At 40.3% G+C, this 26042-nt stretch overlaps 1 long non-coding RNA gene across 1 annotated transcript; it reads left to right on the top strand.

Annotated features, from left to right (window-relative positions):
- On the top strand, window positions 1-25480 carry LOC107294870. The gene is made up of 3 exons (XR_001549050.1): window positions 1-53; window positions 10928-11029; window positions 25280-25480. It is a non-coding gene; the product is annotated as an uncharacterized LOC107294870 (long non-coding RNA).
- Window positions 25481-26042: the final 562 nt, after the last annotated feature.

Genomic DNA, 26042 nt, shown 5'->3' on the forward strand with positions numbered 1-26042 from the left:
TTCTCTTGGTCCCGCGATTAGTAGGAAAAAGGAAGCCTAAGCCTTTAATTTTGGTAAGTTACATTTTAACAGGACCTAGACGATTTAGAATGATTGTCTTGATTTTTATAGTCTGAATGATAATTCTTCTTGAATGGCCTTTGTTAAGACTGTTTCAGTTTGGTTTTGCGTGCAGGTAGTCCTTGCATTACAACAGTTTGTTTAGTGACCGTTCGAACTTACGACGACACTGAAAAAAGTGACTCATGACTGTTTTTCACACCTACGACCATTGCAGCATCTCCATGGTCATGTGATCACAATTCAGATGCAACTGACTCATACTTATGACGGTCAGGTGATCTCCTTTTGTGACCTTCTGACAAGCAAAGTCAACGAGAGAAGCCAGATTCACTTAACAACTGTGTTACTAATTTAACAACTGCAGTGATTCACTTAACAACTGTGGCAAGAAAAGGTCGTAAAATGGGGCAAAACTCACTTAACAAATTTCTCACTTAGCAACGTAAATTCTGGGCTCAGTTGTGGTCATAAGTCAAGGACTACCTGTGTATAAAAAAGTGTTACCCATTTTTCATCATGAAACCATAAATGGGTTTAATGGACACAAGAGAGTAGATTTTCTCTGGTAGCCACAAAACTATGAAACTTCAACCCTTTAGTTGGTGAGGTTTTTTTTTATTATTATTATTTCTCATCATCTAATACTTTGGCTGCATGCAGCAATCTGTAGGCAAGCTTTAAAAATCTTTAGAGATTTTTCTCATTTGGCTGTGTCTTAGACGCAATTCTCAAATCTTTGGCTGTCATATATTAAGTTATGGTTTGCTGAATCGTTGTGAGGAACAAAAATCTTCATGGTCTGTGTTTGCACAACACATAATGAGAATCACAACAGCTAGGTTCTTTACAATATGTTCAACCAAAAGCAAATAATGATAGATGGGATTGCTATCATGCAGGTGTATCTCACGGCAGCCTAATTAAACTTGCTTTATAGTTGGAATGTTTTCAATATGCTAGTTCAGGGGTAGGGAACCTTGGCTCTTTTATGACTTGTGGACTTTAATACCCAGAATTCCTGAACCAGCCATGCTGACTCGGGAATTCTGGGAGTTGAAGTCCACAAGTCATAAAACAGCTAAGGTTTTCTATCCTGTGTTAGTTGGATTTTCATCAACCTCCTTGAGCATCTGGAATTACAAAGACATCTGATAAAATGAGTGAATAGAATCAGTCAATCATCCTTCTGGTAGAGAAAGCAACCATGGATAATTCTCTTTAGCAAAGGCACAGAAAACATTTCTAGAGATGTAAACATTATGCCCAGATTTGTCATTTTGGGCTAGCCAATAAGATTAGGCATCACCCATTTGAATTAAATGGGCCAACCACCGGACCTTGTGGATTTCCTTTAGGTTGCACCCCAATTTCAGTGGGTTTGTAAAATGACAGCCTCCCCTAATGGCTGACTTCATGAAGAGAAGAGTAGGCAGAGTTGAAAGGTGGAGTTAAATGCGTCATCAATTTAGAGTCCTTGCGTTGCCACAAGAGATCCTAGTCCAGCCCCCCCTTGAATTCCATTGACCCTTACCTAGCACCAATTTAGTTAGTTGACTAGATTCTTGTGTATAGATATTGAATAACTCTTCTATGCTACAACTTTACAAATGATCCTGATTCTTTCTAATACTTCACACAACATGTTAAGCCCACATTAACAATGCAGTGGTTGTGTTCACTTCAGCATGCTGCGCATAAGCAACGAAGTGACATTAGGCATGATTGAAGGTACACAACCTGCTCCCTTATTAAGCACTCACCCTCATTTTTGGTCTGTTGCAGGAACCCAGCTATCTTGTGATCAAGGCATTCCTAGAGACGAAGGAGGCCAATCAGAAAGAGAAAGAAAAATTCCTAATCCCCTCTTACAGTGTTTAATTTTCTTATAGCTCAAAGTACTGTAGACCTTGATGTCCTATTTCTTTAGCAACAGGGTTCCCACTGTTTTTCTTGGGTGGCCAATTCCACCGTCTAATAATAGTCCTCTCCATTAGGAAATGCCCCCTGCTATCAGATATTATACATTTATGATGTGATTGCTATCCTTTTCCATCTCTCTCTCTCTCTCTTCTCTTTATCTCTCCCCCTCTCTCCAATCTACAAAGCTTTTCGTAGCCCCCTTCTTCACTCTCCAGTATTGATGGCTTCAGATATCTCTTTCTAAAGAAGAAAGCTGTGGGGCACAGGTTGAGTTTTCTCTGTTCATCCTCACCCCAGCAATGCCTGAACCCCAACATCTTTTAAAGTGCTGGGACAGAGACTCCACGGAGAATTAATACCAAATCAAGTTCTTACACTAGAGGGTACTTAAGTGAACAGTCTGGCTTCTTAGTAAAGCTAGCAAGATAGCTGGAACATAGCCAAGGTTTTTTCAAGGTAGGTCACCATATTGCTTCTTTCCCCATAACTCATTTCTGTTTGGATTTTGCTGTGCAGAAAGACCATTCCCCCCCCCCAGGTTGATATTCCTGGGGACAGTTCTGCTTTTATCTCTGTGTGAATGACGGAAAGCTTTTCACTCGGATATTAATTGTACATTTCGAGGGGCTTAGTGCACCATCTCTAGTCTATGATCTTCACTTTGTCAAGTTGGGATCCCGGCAGGCCATGACTTTAGAAAGCGTCGTTGGGGTGGGAGCCACAAAGTTCTATTGTTGCAAATTGTGGCACGAGGCAGTAGGGCGGCCTATTACTGCAAAAACAGCCCCCCCAGATGAGCGCTGTACACACTCCGCCTCTTCCAGATGGGGGGTCCTTTTCATTTTAGGCTTAAGGCAATTGCTCCGATTCTGCCGGCACGCTTTCTCGGTAGGGGGACGCGAGTTGCTCCATGCTGCAAGTTAGCGAGAAGAAAGGCTGGTCCCTGTTTGATCTTCTCAAGTCACCAACCCTTTATTTTTAGAAGTGAAAACAAAGTCAGCTCTTTTACGCGAAGGGCTGAGAAATAGCACCTGCGATGGAGGATGCTCTCAAAGTTTTCGTGAGGAGGAGGAGGGGCTCCTGTAAGGTTTTCTTTCTTTCTCTCTCTTCCTATTCATTTTTTTCTCTCCCCCAGCCAATTTGTCTTTTAATCGTCACCTTTGCAAAAACGGTACAAGTATAATTTGAGTGCCCCTCTGAACGTAGAATAACAGAGTTGGAAGGGACCTTGGAGGTCTTCTAGTCCAGCCCCCTGCTCGAGCAGGAGACCCTGTACCATTTCAGACAAGTGCCTGTCCAGTCTCTTCTTAGAAGCCTCCAGTGATGGAGAGCCCACAACTTCTGAAAGCAATCTCTTTCCAACAGTGGATTGCTCACACCGTTAAGAAAGTTCTCCTTAGTTCTAGGTCGCTTCTCTCCTTGGTTGGTTTCCAAACATTGTTTCTTGTCTTGCCTTCTGGTGCTTTGGAAAATAGCTTGACCCCCTCTTAGGAGCCCCTCAAATATTGGAAGTACAAACATTGGACACTCCGCTTAGAAGCAATGCTGGAAAGCAAAAATGATAATTACATTCTGCAATATTGCAGAACTGTTGGGAAAAGAAGGGATGGGGGTGTCTTTGGTAATGACTAGCAGGTGTACTTATGATATAGGTAGTCCTTGAGTTACAACCATTCATTCAGTAACTGTTTCAAGTTACAACGGCACTGAAAAGAGTGACTTCTGACCTTTTTTCACAGTGACGACCATTGCCTCATTCCCATGGTCACGTGACCAAAATTCGGACGCTTGGCAACTGATTCATGTTTATGACGGTTGCAGTGTCCCGGGGTCACGTGACTTTCTGGCAAGCAAAGTCAATGGGGGAAGTTGTTACTAACTTAACAAGTGTAGTGATTCGTTTAACAACTGTGGCAAAAAAAAGAAGTTGTAAAATGGGGCAAACCTCACTTAACAACTGTCTTGCTTAGCAACAGAAAAGTGCGACTCAATTGCGGCCCTTTTGTGTACTTTGCGTACTTTTCTACTCACTGCCAGACAGTTTTAAAATGTAGGTTATTTTTTTCCTTTGTTAAGGAGAAGACACACAAAAAAGGCAGGTTTAAGCTACAGTACGTCCAGGGGCACTGAATGCTGATTTTCCTGGAAGTCTAAAGAATGATTATTTTGTTAAAATTTCATGGGTTGGTGTTGGTCCCTTTCTACTTAATATGATTTTCTTGTCAGTCTTTCCCAACATTTCTCTTCTTTGCTGCTCAGTGTCAGCAGCATTTTTGTTCCATGGCTGTGTCTCCAATGCATTTAACCGTGGCACAAAGATGCCCTGACAATATTTATTTTCCGCTTGTCCCTTGATACTGTCCTTACCTCATCCTAGCCTTTAAGTTCTCATTAGCTGCACTGTCTTGAAGCACATCCAATACTGGCTGTCAATAACCTCAGCCTATAAAATCTGTAGGCTTTTTCACACAATTCCATGGCAGTGGGGGGGGGGGGAGAGACCGGTGACTGCCAGTGACTTGGGAATACAAGCAATAGAGTCAGGATAGGTATCGGCAATGAGAATAGCAAATGTCATGGAGTGTTTTCCTATCCAGGGTGAGTTGATAGCAAGTCAACTCAACGGTGGAGAATGGCTCCTGAGAGAGATGGAGAACTGGTAAAAAGGGAATGAATATAAAGGGAGGCAAATAGCAGAAGGGGAAGTAAGAAGAAGTAATCCAACTTTTTTATTGTTTAAAGCCTATTAACAATCCCCAGGAAAAGCAAAATAAATAACAGAAGCCAAGCCAATAACCATCCCTAACCGTGACTGATCTCTATTCCTGTATTAGACTATGCATCTGTGTTGACGCCATCTGGATTTGAAAGGCAGTATATCATGTATATAATGGGTGTGTGTGTGTGTGTGTGTGTACACGCACACACACACACAAACACGCACACAGTGGATTTGGATGAGCTATGCAAATCTAACTCTGCAAACAGAAATCAAGGTGAGTCCAGCCCATGTCATTTTTCTGCAGCCCCTTCCCCTCCACCTTGATTCTATTATGCATTTTATGGAGACAACCATGGTCCAGGGTGTCTAAGGAAGTGCCTTAGACATGTTCATAGTATGTTTAGGTGTGTGTCATGTATGTGTTTCACTTTGAGAGCGGGCAACTAAATTTCATTTTTGATGTGTGCCATTGTGCCCACAGTATAAAAATGACAATAAAGGCTATCTTATCTTATCTTATCTTATCTTATCTTATCTTATCTTATCTTATCTTATCTTATCTTATCTTATCTTATCTTATCTTATCTTATCTTATCTTATCTTATCTTATCTTATACCGTTGGAACTAACTAGTAGAATGTAAGACGAGTAGAATGGTCTACTTTGGCTCCCTTCGGCCAAAGAATTTTGGCTGGTGAGGTCCAGGAGAAGAGCCTTTTCTGCTGTGGCCCCCTTCCCTCTGGAATATTCTCCCGTCAGAGACGGAGAGCCACCCCTGCAGTCCTGGCCTTCCGGAAGAGCCTAAAATCATGGCTCTAACACTTGGCCACCGGGGGTGGAATAGAGAAGATTCTCACCCCCAGGCTACCCATCATCTTGGTTTTAATTTTAATTTTTAGCTTTGTCTTCTAATTCAATTGTTGTTGGGTGTTTATTTGCACTTTTTAACTTTTATTATATTGTAAGCTGCCCAAATTCACTATATTACTGAGATGGGCAGCATAGAAACCCATTAAATTAATAAATAAACAAATAAATAACCCATTCATGTCATCTCCTGGCCCACTAGTAGAGACCACTTGTTGGGAACAACAGCATCATCTGGGCACGGAGAGAAACAAAAAGCTAGAGTAAGATGGCCCTTGATCTGATTTATTCACAGAATCCTACATTTTGTAAAAGTGATGCTATACTTACACGAACCTTCTTGGGGAAAATAAGTTGACTTCTCAAGATAATCTTGCAATCTGTTGCAGCTCCTGCTGGTTAAACTGTTATAGAAATTTTCAAGACAAGCTCTTATCCGAAGTAGGAAAAAAAATGTTGGTTCCCCCCCCCCCACCAATTAATCAAGGTTGTTAAACAGTGAATGAAATGCTTCTTCCTGGTTACTTCATCTTAGAATCACTGCTACAAAAAAAAAACCAACTATTGTTCTGTGATAGAATACTTTACAGATGAAAAAAGCCATTTCATCTGCAGAAAAGTGTATGAGAAACACTTCTTCCCAAGAACAAATAAATTCTGCAGGCCAGAATTTAAGACTTCCCTAATCTCAACCATTCCATACATGTAGTTCTCGCTTAACGACTGCTCGCTTAGTGTCTGTTCAAAGTTACAGTGGCGTTCCCCAGAGCTACTTATGACCCGAGTTCTGAGTTCCGATGACTGACCTGTTCCCCCCAAAGACACGATCGTATTTTGGACGCTTTGCAGTTGCCTCGCACTTACAGCCATTTGCGCTGTCCCCTAAGTCCATAATTTTTGGCATTTGGATTCCCAGTTTAGGAAAAAAAAAACCATTGAAAAAAGGGCCTCGTTTAATGACCGTGGCATTGACTTAACGACTGCTTTAAAAAAGGTTGTAAAATCAGTCGTGGCCCTGTCTTAACCACCACCAGAATTTCTGGCTGAAATTCTGGATTCAATGACAGTCTTACACTGAGAACTCCTGTACTTGCTTGGAGTTGAAGTCTGGCCCACAGGAAAAGCACCAAGTTGTGGGCGAGAATGGTATAAAAAAAAGAGTTGCACGGGTTTTTTTGCCAAGCTAAGGACCCCATTTAACATTGGAGTGGCACTTTATTTATTCCAATTTATTGTAGCCGCCCAGCTCCAATGGATTCAGTGGGGCGTAGGAAACCCAAAAAAAAAAAAAATCCATAAAAACACTTAAGACATAAAACCATATTATAGACAGCCCAAACTAAAACAACCTTAAAAGCAACACAAATCAAACCAAACAGCTGCCCTCTTCCCAAAATATACAATAATATGTTAACCCCAGGCTTGGGACAGATGCCAAGTTTCGAAAGCTTTCTGGACCCCTATGAGAGAAGACGCTGTCCTTTTCTTGCTGGGGGGGATGCTGTTCCAGAGGATGGGCCCACGACAGAGGAGGTCCCCTCCTCCAGCTTCATTGAATTTTAAATGCATTAACTCTATGTAAACAAGTTAATTTTCGTATGATTACTATCTATGTAATACCAATCCATTAAAAAAAGAGACTACAATTAAGTGGCAACACTTTGACGGACTTTGGGGGAACACAGATTCAGTGCCCCATGTAAAATTGATTGATTAATTGATTGATTAATTACATGCCAACAAGTTGTCGACACTTTTAGCAACCACATAAATATTCTTCATGGCAATCTGTCTCTGACCTAATGTTTCAGTTCTTCCAATGGTTGATGTAAAATAGAACAGAATAAATAGACCCATGTTTTAATTTAGAACAGAGTATTCTCTCTCTCTCTCTCTCTCTCTCTCTCTCTCTCTCTCTCTCTCTCTCTCCCCCCCCCCCTCTGTGTGTGCGTGTGCGCGCACACACATTTGAGGAGTTATATGTGTGTTTTATATTCATTGACAATACAGTATTGGGTGCAGATGAGTTTTTTTCTATCTAATCTTCTTTTTAGCAGGGAAAAAATTCATCTCAAATAGGGTCATTTTCCTGTCTCCGGTAAATTCAAGAAGTCTTAATTCTTATCGTTGCATTAATAATTTGCACCTCCTCAAATGCACACCTCACCTTTGTTCCACAAATAACCTCGATGATGCAGAGGTATGTTGTGAGCAGTGCCAAGCCTCTGAAACAAATGTCTGGTTTAACTCGGCTGGGGCTGGATTGGGGGGTGGGGGGACAGGAATAGCAAACAGAGAAGGAGAATTCTGTTGGACATTATTTGTCAGTTTAATAGCTTAAGCCAGGCCCTCCAGGAGCACAGCAAATTAGAATTTTTTGCTTCTCCTTGAATAAGGGAAGGTGTTGTGCTTTAGCCAAACCCCCTCGCCTCACCAGATAAGTGGCAGATACCATATTGATCTCAGATTAATCCTCATTCTTCCATCCGCCACACTTTGCTTCTGCATTTGTTTGTTTGTCTTTCAGGTTTGATATTTCACTTCGCCAGTTCCCCGCTGAGCTGGTATTTGGAGCTGGTTCACAAGCTGCTTTTCTTTTTGCTGATGTTGTGCTTGCTCCAAATATTTATTTATTTATCTTTTTTTAAAAAAAAACAAAAAAACTCAGGAGTTTTGGGAGGGAGAGTTCCCCTCAAACAACCTCTGTTGTGGCTGGTCCAAGGAACTGGCTGATTTCCAGCTACTGACATACAGAACTCTTCATGAAACCAGACAGAATTAAACTCTTTGTTTCCTGTTCGGCTGACTGGCTTTGAGGGAGGGAGGAGAGAAGGAGAAGGAGGAGGAGGAGGAGGAGGAGGAGGAGGAGGAGGAGGAGGAGAGCGCACGCAAAGACATTGGAGTTCTCAACAAGACCGTCTTTGTATTAATTTAATTAATCAGTTAAATGATGGGAGGGAAGGATGGGTGTTTATGTAATAAATGCATGTTTTTAAGAGGGTTAAGACAGTTGTGGCATACATAGAAAAGTACGGGAGGATGGGAGATAGCATTGGCTGGAAGCAAGTTTAGAAGAAGGCACTTAAACTGTGCAATTTCCTCAGCTCTAAATTTCAGCTCTACTTGATCCCTCTGCCAACTTTTGTCATCTAAACCATCCATCTCCTTCTATGGGTTGACTGTAGAGCGTATTTATATTTCATGATGCAGTGATTCTATGGAAATGATAACAAATGTTGGCCCAGCTCACTAAACACGCTTGAGGCAGATAATTCTAAAGATAGGATTTACTTCCTAAAGCCAGTGTCATCCCAGCCTTTGTTTATTTATTGGTTATTGTAAAGCCAATTGCCGTTTTTTGAGGTTGGGATAGCAAGCTTTTGTTTCCAAGTTAGCTATGCACGCAAATGCCTTCCCCAAGACTTATAAACTAATAGCCAGGCAATTCAACAGGTTAAAAGTAACATAAATAAATTCAGGTGCCAATTTGTGAACCTGTGTAATTGAATTTCTAATGAATAGCTGCCGAGGAAGAGAATAAGTCTTAGGATTCTAATCTTGTTATTTTTACAAGTATTCCAAAGTAAAATAATTTGTGGGGATTTGGAACAAATCAGAACAAGTAATTAAAACATAGTGCACACTTCAAAATTCATGTTCTGCTGTTATTCGGTGGCTAGAGTATGCAAATACTCTAATAAATAACTGTTTTTCAGCTAACTTAACAGAGCTTTTTTTTTAAATAGCCTTACCAGATGCTCCTTATTTTGAACGCAGTGCCATGTTTCCATTTGACATTTAATAGGATATTATAGTGGCAGTATTCTTCTTTAGAAGGTCAGGAATATTGTCTTCCAGGAAGTATTATTTCTACTTTCCCCCAAAGTAATCATTGCTGGTCAATATGTACAGGTAGTCCCTGACTTACGATCACCTCTGAGCCCAACATTTCTGCGGTTAAGTGAATTTTGCCCTATTTTATGGTTCTTTTGCCACAATTGTTAAATAAATCACTACAGTTGTTAGATTAGTAGGTCAGTTGTTAAGCGAATCTGTCTTTCCCATTCTTTTTGATTGTAAGAAGGTCACAAAAGGGGATCACATGACCCCGGGCACTGCAACCGTCATAAATATGAACCAGTTGCCAAGCGTCTGAATTTTGATCACGTGATCCTGGGGAGGCTACAGTGGTCGTCAGTGTGAAAAATGCTCACAAGTCATTTTTTTCAGTGCCGTTGTAACTTTTTAAAAAATAAATATTTTATTAATTTTCTATTTTTACAATCAAGTACTTAACAGACAACGTGTTGACTGGGTCCATTAGTAATTCAGTGGTACGTATAAGCTTCTTCAAACTAAATCCAATATTGCACCCTTCAATACATCTTCTCTTCCTCCGGGAACAGACATTTTCCCACACTAAGCAAATACAATTCTTATTGTTGTTAATAAATATGCAGTTGAATATCAGCATCTTTGTTACAGTTTTCTAATAGTATCAATAATATCAGCTTAAAATATATTTTCTAATTAAAACGTATCTTAATTGCCGTTGTAATGTTGAACGGTCACTAAATGAACTTTTGTAAGTCGAGGACTACTTTTATTATGTTATTTAGGCCCCTTCCCTTTTAATTTTTCAGTGGTGTTAACGTTTTTGAACACTTGGGGAGTCTTCTGAATCTGCTTATGCCTTTTTCTTAAGTGGAAGATGCTTTTTTGGCTTAGATCCAAGCTTGGAATATGAAGACACTAGTATGGCTGCCTACCTCGATCTCTTGTTCCCCTCCAGTTGGGACAATCTCATCTCCCAACTCTTTGGGAGATTGGACTGGGGAGGAGCAGGTTAAACTTTTGTGTCCCTATTAATTTCATGTTTCTCAAATCCTGTTCCCTCGCTGATTTTTTTTTTTTTAATTTTCAAAACTGAAATTTGCATTTAAATATTTAGTAACTATTTTAGTATACATTTGAACCTTCAACATACATTTCTGTATACTATTTAGCCTTGTAGAGTGCCCTACTAACAGCATAATTCAGAGGTTAAATGAATTCCACTTGAACATGTTGGCCATTCAATCGAAATAAATCTTTGGGTAGCCTTAAATCTTGGAGAGAAAGTATCTAAAAAGGTAAATTCTGTTTCTCTTTTTGGACCTCCTTCCATGCCACTTCAGTTCTGGCTTAAGTCCTTAATGTTGGAACTGATGTAGGTGCATTTGCTGTATATTTTATCAGATTCGCATCTTCCCCAAACTCTTTTTAGATGTTTGCGTGTGCCTTCTTGGGCTCCTGGGTATAGATTTGTTGTTTGTTTACTTTTTTTTAAAAGAAAGCTTTCATTCTTCTCCACAGACAGCAGAGTTACTGATCACTCTACAAGTGCATGCTTGTGACTTGGAAGATACATTTAGGAGTACAAGCTGTGTTTTTCCACCAGCCAAGCAATCAAGAATGGTATGTGAACCGTTATATTTGCATTGAAAATCCAGCCGTTTTTAGGTCTGGTTTCTGGACAATGTTTCTTCTCTCTATTCCATCCCAATCAGTTCCTATATGCAGGGAGCGTATATTCAAAACTTAATGTAAGCAATAAGGATTCACCTGTGTCCAGTGTTTCTTAGTGTTTTCATTGATTTTTTTTTAAAAAAAAAACGTGGCACCTAATAGCACTTAGACTTATATACCTCTTCACAGTGCTTTGCAGCCCTCTTTAAGCAGTTTACAAAATCAGCCTGTTGTCCCCAACAATCTGGCTCCTCATTTTACCGACCTTGGAAGGATGGAAGGCTGAGTCAACTTTGAGAAAGTGAGACTCGAACTGCTGGCAGTCGGCAGAATTAGCCTGCAATCCTGCATTCTAACCACCAGCGCTCTAATCAATCTTTTTTGCTTGGATATAAACCATAACAATTCGAGCTATGAATTAACAGTAGTTAACCGATAATTCCAGAACTATATTGGAGAAGAGACCATTACTTTAGGGATTCATGTCTTGCAACTTCATTTTCCATAAGTTAGAATCAAGGACCGTGTAACAAGATTGATACCTTTCATTTAGCCCAGATCCTTTTTTTCAGTGTTTTCTTAACTTCAAATGGTCACTAAAGGAATTATTGTAAGTTGAGGACTACCTGTCTTTCAAGAATAATTTGGTAGCGCTTCACAGTTCCATAAGTTAATGGCCGTATAAGGAATCCCATTTTTGCTTACTATAAAATTCTTGCCCTTTTTCTACTGTTAGAAAAGAAATAACAGAAACAGAAACTTCTAAGGAATTTAAAGTGACTCTCAAGAACTGGACAACTCTTCCTTCTTTTTCCTATTGCAAGCACCCCAAATAGTGTGTTTTTCTTCTCCTCTGCTACAAGTTTAATATGAAGATGCTTCAGAAACTGCATGGCTGTTGCTTATCCCACAGAGACCACTTAAAATCTCTTCTTTCTGGGGCGAAAGGTTGCAGAAGACACAGGCTCCTGTTGACCTTTGTCTCTCGCCAATCCATTGAACAGGAGAAGAATTCCTAAGTCTTCTTTGCCACGAGGGAATAAAATGTGAACTTCAGAAGTTTAAAATACCCCAAGGATGAACACTGTCTTCAAGGCCAGAAAAAAAATGCAGCCTATATCCATAGGTAGAATTGAACGCTGGGCTTTCAACCTTCGTTGCAGCTTCTTTACTTATTTATGTTTGTCTACCTCTCTGTCTAAGAGTGAGTTTGTGTGCGTGCGTGTGCACCAGTCCATCCATAATGTCTTTGAAATTTGTATTACTGTCACCATTTCAATCCAAAAGAAGCAGATTGTCTGTAAAGCCTCTCCTTGAAATTTCCACTACTGTACTGTATAGCGATAAAAATGCTTGAATAAGTGGGCTTGGATGTGCAATACATTTCCAATACATTATGCATTTTTGTCATCAACAACCTTGTAAGGTGGGTTAGGATGATCACCTAAAGCCTTATGCAGCTGTTTTGTGAGAGGATAGGGCAAGGGTGAACATCTGTTTTTGGATTAAGGGCAGCTGTTGATTAAGAGGATAGGGCAATGGTGAACATCTGTTTTTGGATTAGTAAGTTTGTCAGGAAGCACAATTAAAATTTGAATTTGTTTTGAGCTGCATGTTATTACAAAAATGCAAAGGTTTTGTTTGCTTTTAATTGCACTGTGATAAATAAGATAAAGTGGTATACAAATGTAGCCTGCTCAACTTTTCATGCCCAAACACCCACTATCATAGGGTATCCGATCTTGCAGCTAGGGATAAAGTAATTTCTTTGCAACAGGTTCAAGGGCCTAAGTCCCTCTTATCATGGTACACATGCTGAAAATCACAGGGTCCTTGGTCCAATGGATCAGCCCAGAATCTTCCTTCAAATGTCCAATTCCAGGTCAATTGTCTTGAGATGTAGGCAGCGATTCACCGGGCACAAACAACAAAGCCATATCCATTCTCCCAGCCATCCTACCACCTTCTTCTCTATTCCATAGTTTTTATGCAGAACAAGTGACAATAAAGTCTAGTTCTCTCGTGGGTCAGGCTGCTCATAGGACTCAGAAACTTCAAGCCATTGGATTCTTTCAGGAGATATTCCTCATTCAGGTGTGCCAGTAACTCACCAAGACCTCATGGGAAAACTTTCCAGTTCTTCTATCTCAGATCCTTTCTAAGCAGGAGATAAGAAGGAGTTCAGTGTTATATATCTAAAGTATTTGCTCCTTCAGTCTGCTGTGGCCCTCTTCCCTAAGGCAACCTCATAAACAGGGAGCAGCAGCTATTATCAATGAATGTTTAATGCCATCAAGGCATTAGACTATCGGCAATAAATTACAGTGAGTTGTATATTGCAGGATTGGTGAAATAGGGTCTGGGGAAAGCAGGGCCCCCCGCCACCTCCCCAAACTCAAATTAATGACTGTTCCAAATATCACGGGATGTTGGGTGATTTATTTGGAAAAAAACCGTGAAGATGTCAAAAGACTGAAGGTTGGAATACAGTATTTGTTCTTAAAAACGAAAGCATGAATAATCTGGGCAGACAGTTGTGGGAGAGACTGAAAACATTGTTGGTCTTTATAGTGTGACTGTCATTTACAACTTTTTTTTGCTGGTTTTCAGCTAGTCTCTGGCAAAAGAAAATGTCTGTAGGAATGAATGGACTCACTTTATGACTTTTGCAAGAAAGGTCGCAATATCAGGTCAGATATATGGGTGCCTTGACGTAGAACCGCCATGACTTAGAATGGAAATTCCAGGCTCCATTACATCTGTAAGTCAAGAACTGCTTGTATTCAAAGAAAGAATTGTATGCACGGAGCTTTACCAGCGAGAAGTTGTGCTTACTCAACATTGTGCACTAAGCGTGATTCTGTTTCCTTTGTTACAGTCTTCAGGGGCACAGCAATAATCTCGTTACTTATTCAGTTCCTTTTATGCTTGTTTAAACATGCCCAATTACTGATAAATGCTCACCTCCCTGTGCAGGCTGGCTATAGGTAGTTTTCAGTATATATCTGGGACACTGTGTGAGTAAATCAGCGTTTATCGAAACATTTTCCCCCCTTGGCTATCAGTCTCTTGAATTAAGGAGTCGTTTAAATTCTACACTGAGATCATTTCTCGGAAGGATGTCTTTTTTTTTTTCTTTTTCTTTTCAGAAAAGTTTTTTTTTTCTTTCGTTTTTGCAGTTTGCGACATCTCGTGACAAGGGAGTGATGAAAATAAAATGCACGCCTGTCCGTTTTCTATTTCTATTTAAAAACAAGAAGGTATGCTTGCGAATGTAAAAGGGAGATAACTCAGTGAGCAATGAAAGTTGTTTTACAATTAACCCAGTCTAGTTTGGTTCATCTAGCTAGCCCCAGATTCTGTATTGTAGCTCTTGGCTAAATTAATCGTTCAGTTGTGTGCTTTTGTGTTCTTTTTATTTAATTTCCTTGTTTATTTTAAATGCCTAGTAGCCGGAGCTTTTTTTTTTTTTTTTAACAATTCCTGAAAAGAAAAAAAATGACTCCTGGGTTATTTATTTATTTATTTATTGCATTCTTCCCAAAAAAATTTTTTTTGGGGACTGATATTCCAGGGTAGTAGAAAAAGCGTTAATTTGGAAGGAAGGGGGGGTTATCATTAAGTGGGTTGTACTGTTTTCTTTTTAACTGCTTTTTAAAGAGTGCTTTCCACTACTTCAGAGACAGTGGAACTGCAACTAATGGCAGCTTGGGGACATTCCTGACTGAGAATGTCTCAGTGGGAATGACACTACATCAGGACATAATGTCATTCCCAGGGGCATTTTTGTTTCCCGCAGTTGTTGGCTATATCAGTGAATCCAGAATTAGAATTACACAGAGCAGGTTTTTTTCCCCCCATTCTTATGCTGACCAAAAGTATTAGACTTTGAAAATATTTAATCCTGGATATCTGAACTTCAGATATCCGAAATCTGAACTTCAAAGCATCTGAAGAAGGCCAGGGGTAGATTTAGGGTCTAATCTCTCTAGCTGATTCTGAAAATGGAAACAAACAATAACCCATTGAAATGCATTGAAGCCTGATATCCTCAGATATTTCTAAACTTTATTTGTCCTTTGATAGTCTACTTCTTAAGGGTGGAGACTTGTGGCCCTCCAAATGTTTCTGAAATGCACTTCACCGCTATCTTGGCCATTTCTAGGAGAAGAGCAGTCAGAGCTGGTGGGCGGAATTAAGTATGTCATAAGCTTAGAATCGTTACATTCCCATAAACAGTCTAAATCCAATCTGTCTTGGATTCTGTTGACCCTTATCTGGTGCCAATTTAGTACTGAACTTTAGTTGACTAGATTCTTGTGTATAAGCTTGAGCAATAAATCTTCTGTACTGCGGCTTAACATATGGTCCTGATACTTTGCGCCTGTTGAAAATAGTAGTTCAACAATTCTTGACTCATACCTCTCTTATCTCCTTGTTTACCTATCTTGCTTTTCATGGACCAATGAAAAGTCTGAGTCCTCAAATAGCTATTTTACCCCAGTAAGAGTTTTGGTAGATCTAAAGTACCTTTATCCTGGAAATATTAAAAATACTATGTTTAAAATACGATAACTCAATGATCCAAGGGTATTTTAGAGGCTTCAGATATTGTATTGCTGATTAGTATCAAGATTTTTATTCATGTGCTACGGAAATGGTTGTAGAAAAACTTGGTTTAATTAGTTAAACCAGGGTTTAACTAATAATAGTCAAAATAATGCAGAAACGTGGGTCACCAAATGGGCAGATAGATTCCATGTAACTAATTTGACATTTTATTTTGCATCCTTATTGGCACCCAAAGAGCTAGTTCTTGTCTCTAATATTTGTGAAATTTGATTCTAAGCCAACCCTTGGCCTTGTGGGATCTGCTAAGGACCCACCTTGAGCAACCAATCAGCATTTTCTTGAAAGCAAGATGTAACTGAGAGAAAGAACCTACTTAAATGCTTATTATATACTGGGAATTTTGTAAATCCTCTTATTGGTTTTGAATGAGGATCTCTGGGTGCATAAGAGGCTGAACAATATTAGAACGTAGAATTTAGTATTTTGCCTCCTATGACTAATAATGTTTTCCTCCCGGTTCCTTGCTCTTCCTCCCCTTGTCCAATTCCACAGCAGACACCCAGACACATTTGTTATCTTCTGTCAGATGTTAGGAGATATAACTCATGTGTTTGTATGTGCACACTTTTAGTCCCCTGTGAAGAAGTTGAATTAAGAAATCATTCTGTTAACTTAAGATCCAGTTCCATCAACTAATATTTCTTTAACGCTTCCCTGCCAGCTCTTAAAAACCTCCTGCCATGTTGACAATCAGCAAGTCATAAATCACCAAAGCATTACTTTCCATCTTATTTTTCTCTGCTAATGTTCAGAAGAAAAGGCTTATTAATGAAAGCATTTTAATAATGCCTTACCATGATTACATGTCTTTGAAAATATACTCAGCCCCAGATTATTGACAAGTCTTTGTCATCCAGAGATTGATGTTACCTAGTTTGGGTAAAGAAAGGTCTGCAAAAAAACAACTAGGCTCAGAGAGTACCAATAACCTCTCTTTGTCGTGTCTTTGTGCTAAAATCACAGACAATTCTAAGCATCAGTTGATTGTCCTGTTTTAACCGGCCATCACATTCCACAATCCCAGGAAATCCATAACAGAATAATAGAGTTGGAAGGGACCTTGGTAGTCTTCTAGTCCAGTCTTCTGCTCAAGAAGGGATAAGAAGAGATCCATGCTGGGCAATGGGTTTTATGAAGGTCTTAATTCTTTTAATGCACACATATTTTTTTATTTGATGAACACCAAGACTTGTGAGTTTCCTATACAGCAACTGTGTGTTTATTTTTGGTTTTCTCATTTTACTGACACACGTATAGACAAGAGATAAGTTAACCTCAATACTGAAAAGTACTATAAGGATACTATAAACTTCAGGATTCGTTTCAATGTATTTAATGGAGTTCGTAATATTGTCCAGTCTGAGATTCAGTTTAAAGACTTCCTTCCTTCCTTCCTTCCTTCCTTCCTTCCTTCCTTCCTTCCTTCCTTCCTTCCTTCCTTCCTTCTTCCCTCCCTCCCTCCCTCCCTCCCTCCCCAGAGTTCAAATAATCATTGGAAGTTTGGAACCATTACATTTCAAATATACAAAAAAATAATAATACATGCCTTCCTACTTGAAGAGTTTCCTCTAAATTTTTAGCTTGGATCATCTGCTGTATCAGCTGGTTTACTTTCTGTAGAAATAATCCTATAAAACGTAAAGCCTCCAAATCAAATGTAGGCAAATTAGTAGAATAGTATTGTTGGTGTCTGAAGCAAATTGCACTTTCAGTTCCAGTACTGGGGGAAAAAAGGCAATTAACTGATTTTTCCCCCCCTAGACAAATGTGTCTTCCCACCTCAACTTCTAGAGTTCAGAATGTGCATTAAAAATGCATGAGTCTTATGCATCTTGAATGATTCTTCCTGTCAAATCCCCTTTACTGAGGTCTTTTCTTTAATGTTGGAGAGCATAGTTGAAGGTCTGAGAAGGCTTCACAAAAAGTATGCTTCAAAAGTGAGGTCTGAAAACATTTCACAAGAATGTATTGACAAGCTTCCCAGGATGGGGTTGTGTGTCAGGGTCAGCCAGAGAGTGTGATGTTATTTTATCTGGGCCATACGTTGTTTGGTAAGCAAGGGACATTTTTAATCTTTCACAAACACCCAGAGGGCTGGGGATGAAAATTAAGTAGATGTTCAGATGCTGCAAGGTGAAGTCATGGATCTTGTAATCCTACTGGGAATCCTCATTTCAATCCAAATACATTATACATACAGTACATATAGATATTAAAGTTTGTTAAAATTGTAAGATGAACGATAAAAAAACTATCAGGAACTAAAGTTTTTAGGAAGAAGGGAAGAAATAGGAAAGGAAGAAACAAACAGAAGAACAGAAACAAAAATGCAGAAAAGAAAGAAAAGAAACATAAAGAAACGATTTCCGATTTTCTTTTACAGCTCTTATAAGTGTAAATGGAAATTAGCCTCTTATTCTTTGATCGCAACATTGTTTACAACTTTTCTATAATCTATTTTTTTCCTAATCATCATACCTGGGCCTAATTGGGGCTGGGCAGAGTGTTTCAGTTGCTTCGAATTGCTTCAAGAAGTAGAGCAATAAGCCCACCACCCATCCACCCCCTTCTAGCAATACGGTCCCATTGCTGACCCTTTTTTCTTGGATTTCCTTAGTCCTAGTTTTCTTAGATTATATACTTTGTTGTTTGTATATACACTGAGAACTTATGCACCAGAGATAAAGTCCTTGTGTGTCCAATCACACTTGGCCAATAAAGAATATTCTGTTCTGTTCTGTTATGTTCTGTTTCGTTCCGTTCCATTCCATATTCTATTCCATATTCTATTCTGTTCTGTTCTGTTCTGTTCTGTTCCGTTCCGTTCCGTTCCATTCCATATTCTATTCTATTCTATTCTATTCTATTCTATTCCATTCCATTCCATTCCATTCCATTCCATTCCATTCCATTCCATTCTTCTTGTGCATCTGAGAGCTGACATTTCTGACCCTCCCTGGAAGCCCCCAAAGATGATTTTGGAAGTGCAGAGGAGACCCCAGAAGCTTCTTAATCCCATTGGGGAGGCATCTTCAATGAAAAAGGAAGTTTCTCTTGTTATCTTGTTATAAGCACATCCCTGATTACAGAGGGAAGGGCATTGGGCCATGGTATAGAGAAGCCTCAGCAATAATGAACTGGATCACTTATATCGATACAATATTTAGTTTAGTTTAGTTTAGTTTTATTAAATTTATACCCCGCCCTTCTCCCGGAGGACTCAGGGCGGCTTACAGCCAGCTTAAAAACAATAATACAATATAATACAAAATTTAAAAGTAATTAAAAATAGATATTCAATAGGCCGCTTATACTAAAAATTTTGTTAAAACCAATTTAAAATACCCCTAGGCCAGTCCTGCCCACTGAAATAACCAGGTCTTAAGGGCGCGGCGAAAGGAGGGGAGATCCGGAATCACCCGGATCTCTGGGGGCAGCTCGTTCCAGAGGGTGGGTGCTCTCACAGAGAAGGGTCTCCCCCTGGGGGTCGCCAGCCGACACTGTCTGGTTGACGGCACCCTGAGGAGGGCCTCTCTGTGGGAGCGTATCGGCCGGTGGGAGGCAATCTGTGGCAGAAGGCGGTCTCGGAGGTAGCCAGGTCCGATGCCATGGTGCGCTTTAAAGATGGTGATCAACACCTTGAAGCGCACTCGGAAGGCCACAGGCAGCCAGNCGGTAAAACGCCCCCCTGGCCACAGCCGCCAACTGGTCGTCCAGTGTCAGCCGTGGATCCAGGAGGACCCCCAGATTGCGTACCCTCTCCGAGGGGGCCAAAGATTCGCCCCCTATAGTCAGCGATGGAGTCAGCTGACCATACCTGGGAGCCGGCAACCACAGCCACTCCGTCTTGGAAGGGTTGAGCCTGAGTCTGTATGGATTGCAGTTTCCTTGATTTGTTATAAAGTTGCTATAGCTTTGGAGCAACTGCAAGATTAATTTAGAAATCCCATTTTATCTAGTCTTTGTTTGATGGCCTCCTTTGCTTTATCGAATCTAAGGGTTGAAAGGAAATCAGGAGACATATATAAATCTATCCTGGCCCATGGTGGACACTGCATGCCTTGATTGTTACTGATTCAACAGTTTTAGAGAGTTTTAAGACATCCAGGCCCCAAACAAAATCAAGATATTACATCCAGTAGTTGTCTCTATAATATAACTATCAACTCTCCCCAAAAACATTCATCTCGTTCTAGTCACTAGGATGTCAAAGTATGTTTGGAGATTAATCCCACTAGAGTCGATGTGCATTTTGATTTTAAGCAATATTGATTGCAATCATTCAGTGTGCAGCAGAGGAATAAGTTATATCTTTGGAGCTTATCCAGCAGTAAACAATTGATGAGTGAGGGAAGGTACCCAACTAAATATAAACACCTATGTTTGTGTGTGTCTCTTTTTCTGTGTACAGCCACATCTTTGAACTTCAGAATTCCGATAGGTGGCGCTTAAAAAAGGATTCTGTTTGAAGAACCATCTCTGCAGGGCCTGGAATTTTGCCTGCAAGATGCAGAAGATCTCATTGTTCTGGTCCTTTGAAATCTGAGGCCACTTGAATTGTTATCTTGGGACAATTTCTTACAGGTCTGTGGCCTAGTAATAAAAAAAAGAGACCATCCTTAATAGATGTACTGAATATTTATTTTAGAATAAGTAAGAGAATTCACCAGTGCACACCAGTGTAATGGAAGAGAGGGTTATTTGTATAGCTTCCTATATGGAATACAGAAGCTTGAAATAAAAAGAAATGCAATAAAATACCTCTCAAAAATCTGTAGATATTTATGGTAATATACCTAGCTTGTGCAGAAATAATACGTTTATTGGTAACTTTGGTCACTTCCAAGACACTTGGAGCTTAAAACAAAGAAGAACTTAGCCAAATGTCACTACCTCTTACATATTGCTTTCCATTAAAAGTAGATTATTCTGAATTAGCTCGGGAGTTCCAATGTGACAGAAATGTCACTTTATTGCCTGGGTTTTCACCGAGGAGCCTGGAAAACAGGATATGTTGGTTAGCTGAGTTCTTTTTTTTTTTAATTGTGTCTACAGCATGGAAAGCGCCATTGTGACCAGAGGTGGTATATATCAAGAGAAGTTCTAATTGCATTTTAACAATAAGAATGTATATACCTTTGCTTTTATTGCCTTTTAAAAACACCATTGGCTATGCATGGTTGCAGATGACTTTCTTCTATTGTGGCCACCACTTGTTAATTTACCTGGGTCTGCATTTTTCCAGATGGGGTAATTTTGTTAATCTTGTTATAGTGAATACATTATTTACCTACAGACCAAACCATCTAGTGGTCCTTGACAGAGTATTAGATTTGTTTTGGCACACAACTAGAAGCTTGTATTCAGAGGCTGTATGTGCCTGAAAGGGGTGCAGGGAAGAATATTTCCCCCCTGTCTGTTTGGCTTTAGCATTTCCAAAGGCTCCCTTTCTGTTCGGCTTTCCAAAGCAATACAGTTGATCTCTGTTGGAACATAGTATTGATCTAATCCAGTGGTGGCGAACCTATGGCACGGGTGCCAGAGGTGGCACTCGGAGCCCTCTCTGTGGGCACACGTGCCGTTGCCCCAGCCTTGCCTCCCCCTGCGACCCTCTCCTCACCAACAGCCCCCCTGGAGGAGAGTCGCCCCCAAGTGTGGCCTACGCGGAGCAGCACAGCCAAGGACATGGCAGCCAGGCAGCGTAGACAAGACTGTGCCCTCACACCCCATCATGCAGTTGATGCTGCAGGGCGCAGGCAGAGGGTGTGGCCGCCATAGTGCTGCTGGGCTGTCTGGGCGATCTGCGGAGGTCCCTGGAGGCGGTGAGTGGCCTTGTGGGCAGGTGGGGTGGGGGCAGAACAGGGGGTGGAGTGGGGGCGGGGCCAGTTTTTGGGCACTCGGTCTCTAAAAGGTTCGCCATCACTGATCTAATCCAAGTGGAGCCTTTAGGGAAGGATAATTCAATGCAAGAACATCCCCTTGGAATGAAAATAAAAACTGAATAAGAAACAAGTAACTCCTGGCCAACATATCTAGGAGCCTAAAATTTATGCCAGGCCAGATCTAGTCAGCACTTGGATGAGATAACTTTAGGGAATAGCAGGGATGTAAACTAGACTAGGAAGAACGTCAAGAAAATCTTCATGATTGTGGCCAGGAAGTCATCAGGAATTGAGCTCGACTCAAATGGAACTGCAGTGAGAAAAAAATCTAGACAGAGATGGTAGAAAAGTGAACTTTGCTCTAGGATAGGAGTGTCAAACTCGCCATGTCACGTGACATGTCACGACGTATCACAACTTTTTTTCCCATTGCCAGAGCTGGGGTGGGCGCGGTTTCGGCATGACGCATCCGGCCTGTGGGCCGGCAGTTGAACACCCCTGCTGTAGGAGCTCATCCTTCAGTATTATCTCACATTTGTGGGCAAGTAAGGGAAAGCTGGAGTCAGTCTCATAAGTGACTTTTATGTTTTGAACTAAGATCATGTCATTGCTTACAGAGATGGGGAGATTAGCCCTGTTCTTTCTGAGGACCTGCAGAACTGCGCCCAAAGGTCTTTCAAATTCTCCACCAAATGTGTGAGTTGAGGAATGTATTGGATCACTTTTCTGCATTTCAAGAAGGAAAAGTCTCTTAACAACCTCCGAAGGGCAGGGCTTCCCTTTTGTGGAGACACTGCAAGAGCCCTGCTGTTGAAAGGGATCCAAATGGAAGGGATTTCCCCCATAATGCCTTCCCTTGGGATTTTACTGAAATACAAAAAAAATACTGTGTGGTTTAACACAGAGGTCCCCAACCTTTTGGGCACCAGGGACCAGTTCCATGGACCGGAGAGGGCATGGTTTTGTGTACTGCCTGCATCCCACGGATGGGGCTTTGCTTGTTTGTGCAGAGCAGTTGCTGGCATGCCGCAGCCCAGTACTGGTCCATGGACCAGGGGCTGGGGACCCTGGTTTAACAGATGATAATTAAAGGCAAGGACATTCACTTAGATCCTTTACCTACCTTGTCAGGAAAGGGTTAAGAAAAGTATTCTCCAGCCACCTGGATTTCATAAACTTTATCTACTGGTTTGATAGAATTTCCAAAGCCAGTTGTCTTCCAAGTATTGTTTTTGGTCTTGCTAGTGGTGACGTGGAAATTTCTGAAGTACTCCCCTTTCCCTTTTCTCCAGCATTATCTGCTGTGATTTCCAGCTTTGAGTTTCCAAAGCATTCAACATTTTTGGAAAGGGCTACTAAAGCCCTAATGAAGACCTCATTCTCTTTTCCAGATACGTTTTTCTCCCCCGCCCCCATCCCCGTGTTGCCTCTGGGCTGGACTTTGTGGGTGTTACTACAGCTGCGCATGCTGGTAATGATCCTTACACAACACATTTCTGGTTTGCTATGCTCCCCGGAGGATCTTGTGATCTTCACTTGAACTGGGTCTGTTTTATGAGTGATTTAATGTGGTGTAAGCAATCTGCGTACATTGTGTATGAGTGTCCAAGAATGAGACAGAACGCACTGCTGCTGTTGATACCACATTATTTTATTAGAGTTTCAAAGCTGATATTAAGTGGACATGATTTCTTCCTATGGACCATTAATTTTGCTTTATTGCTGGCCTGATGGCCGTTACCCTCCTCTTCTTACCAATACATTCCTCCATTAAGCTTGTACAATTAACAAAATATGAACTGTTTAAGGCATTGCTTTGAACAATGGGTCAGTGCAAAATAGGGCTGGGAGTGTGCATGGGGGTGTGTAGGAACAATTTGTGGTAATGGGAGACTGAGGAGTGGAAGGAAGGGAAAAAAAAGATTTTTTTAAGCCCTGGAAGATTATGAGCTGTTTCACATGAGATATTTTCTAGTAAAGGACAGATACATATGTAGTTTCCAGTTGGGTAACCATGCACAAACATAAAAAAAAAATCCCATGATTTATCTAATAAATTAATCATATAACTGGCTAGCTTGTTAACCAGATGCTTCTAATATTGTTGCATATGATTCAGATAGCTTTAGTTTGAGAAAAATGCGTGAAAGCAATGTGGAGAGACCCATCACAAGAGTTATTTTTTATATATATGGAAAAAGGAGTTATAACCTAAAGCTGCTTTTTCTGTTTTCTTTATATAATTCCCCAAATCACATAAAAATAATTTAACCTAGCAAGGCTTTAAAATTCTACACATTTTTGTAGGTATGTTTTCTATCATTCAGTACTTCTGTACATAGCTTCACTTACATATTTATTTAAGTGAACATTTATTCTTCGAAAAAAAGTGTCCTTTAATAGACATTTCCCTGATTATCTTCTTCATTATATCAATTTCCATTATGTACTTTTGTAAATTGACATTTTTCAGATATAAACACGCTTTCTCTTTGCATCACTACATAGCAATAGCACTTAGACTTATCTGCCGCTTCATAATCTTTAAAGCACTCTCTAAGGCAGGGGTGTCAAACTGCTGGCCCGCAGGCCGGACACGTCACAAGGAAACCGCGCCCATCCCATTGCCGGCAATGGGGAAAAAGCTCTGATACGTTGCGCGACGTCACGTGACGTCGCGAGTTTGACATGTCTGCTCTAAGGGGTTTACAACATCGCATATTGCCCCCAACAATCTGGATCCCCATTTTACCAACCTCAGAAGGATGGAAGGCTGAGTCAACCATGAGCCAGTCAGGATTGAACTCCTGGCTGTGGGCAAAGTCAGCCTGCAATACTGCATTCTAACCACTGCACCACCATACTTGACATCTTTCAATGTGTAACTTCCATAAATGTATTTATTCTTGAGTGCATTGATCATACACATTATTGTGGAAGTTTTGAGCTGAGAAAGATGGATGTTAGTTATACCCCTCAATGCTGAAGCAGAGACTATATATAAACTATTTCGTTTATCCATTTCCAAAGAAATTGATTAGACATTTATTTTATATGTCTTATCAGCACTATTGCTGACAGAAAGTTCGAACAGAGCTTTGGCTGACTTGAATCTTAGTGTTCTTCTCAGTGTACCATATTTGGGGATTTTAATTTAATGGTGAGAATCCTCAGATCAAATGATGTAAAATAGTATAAAACCTTTATAGACTAAAGTCAGTCGTAAAACAAAATTCCAGTGCACCAAATGCAGCTGTAAAACTGGGTTTTCTTTCAAAGCAATTGTGACAAGAAATTAAATAAAAGAACCCAATTAATGAAGAAATGCAGTTTAAATAAACAGTAGGTGCTTTTGAAGTGAAAGGTTGATGCATTTGTTGTTCTAATGATTTATTACTCCCATCTTAAAAGACGTATTCAATGTTAGGCAGGATCCTAATCTTTTGGTTAAATCTCCTTGCTACTTCAACACTCAGTCCCATATCCTTTAGCCTTCCAGAGAATACCCTACCCTTCATAAATTAGTTTCTGATCTAGTTATGTGTTTGAATTTTCACAATTCTGATCACGTATTGACTTTCCATCTTTGGATTTGTTCCTTTCCTTTTCCAACACGTTCAACGTTGCTCCATTTTTGCTGAAATTGTGGCCCTTTTTAACACAAAGCCCTTTGTTGTATTCACAGATGCTTACTAGAGTTGGATCCTGATGCTTCTGCCTTTCAAGCTGGTAAGTGAAAATTGTTGCTAAATTGTCCTGAGCTTGGAAGTTAAAAATTATACCAGATATGTGATGTTTGTGCCATTCCACAAGGTGTTTTACAAGCGACACCCTTACTGGTTTAAAGCTTAATGAAATTACTAAAATATGTTCAGGTAGGATGAAAGAAAAGCTAATATGGAATCTGTTTCTTTAGTTAAGACTTCCTTTGCACCAAACTACAGCGTGAATAATTTCTCCATGTTTGAGCCTTGCATTCCTGTGGAATTGTGGAAAATATGTAGTTTATACTAACAAAACAACAACAAAAAAGCTGAGAAAGCTAAAAGCCTACATTTACTTTTATTTCTTCACCACCTTTGTAAAAAAGGCCAAATTAATTCTTCCTTTTTAAAGCAGTAGACACTGCTGACTTGACACTTTCAGAACCCCTGTTTAGGGAAGCTGGCTTCTGGTTTGTAACTCAATCAGTCAAAGTAGAAGTACAGAATCACAGAGCTGGAAGGGACCTTGGAGGTCTTCTAGACCAACCCCCTACCTTAAGGGAGGAGTCCTTATGCCAATGGGCCATCATGCCACCCTCCTCCTTTGACACCCTGGTATCGTTACCTCTGAAGGTAAGCAGGGGGGGGTTGTGATCACGTCTAATCCTAACCCTGGGGAACATTCTAAGATGGAGATGAAGTCAACCACAAATAACCAAACTAGCCCAAAGCACAAGGATGGAA

Source organism: Protobothrops mucrosquamatus, unplaced genomic scaffold, assembly GCF_001527695.2.
Source record: "Protobothrops mucrosquamatus isolate PMUCROS unplaced genomic scaffold, P.Mucros_1.0 scaffold2137, whole genome shotgun sequence".
Lineage (NCBI taxonomy): Eukaryota > Metazoa > Chordata > Lepidosauria > Squamata > Viperidae > Protobothrops > Protobothrops mucrosquamatus.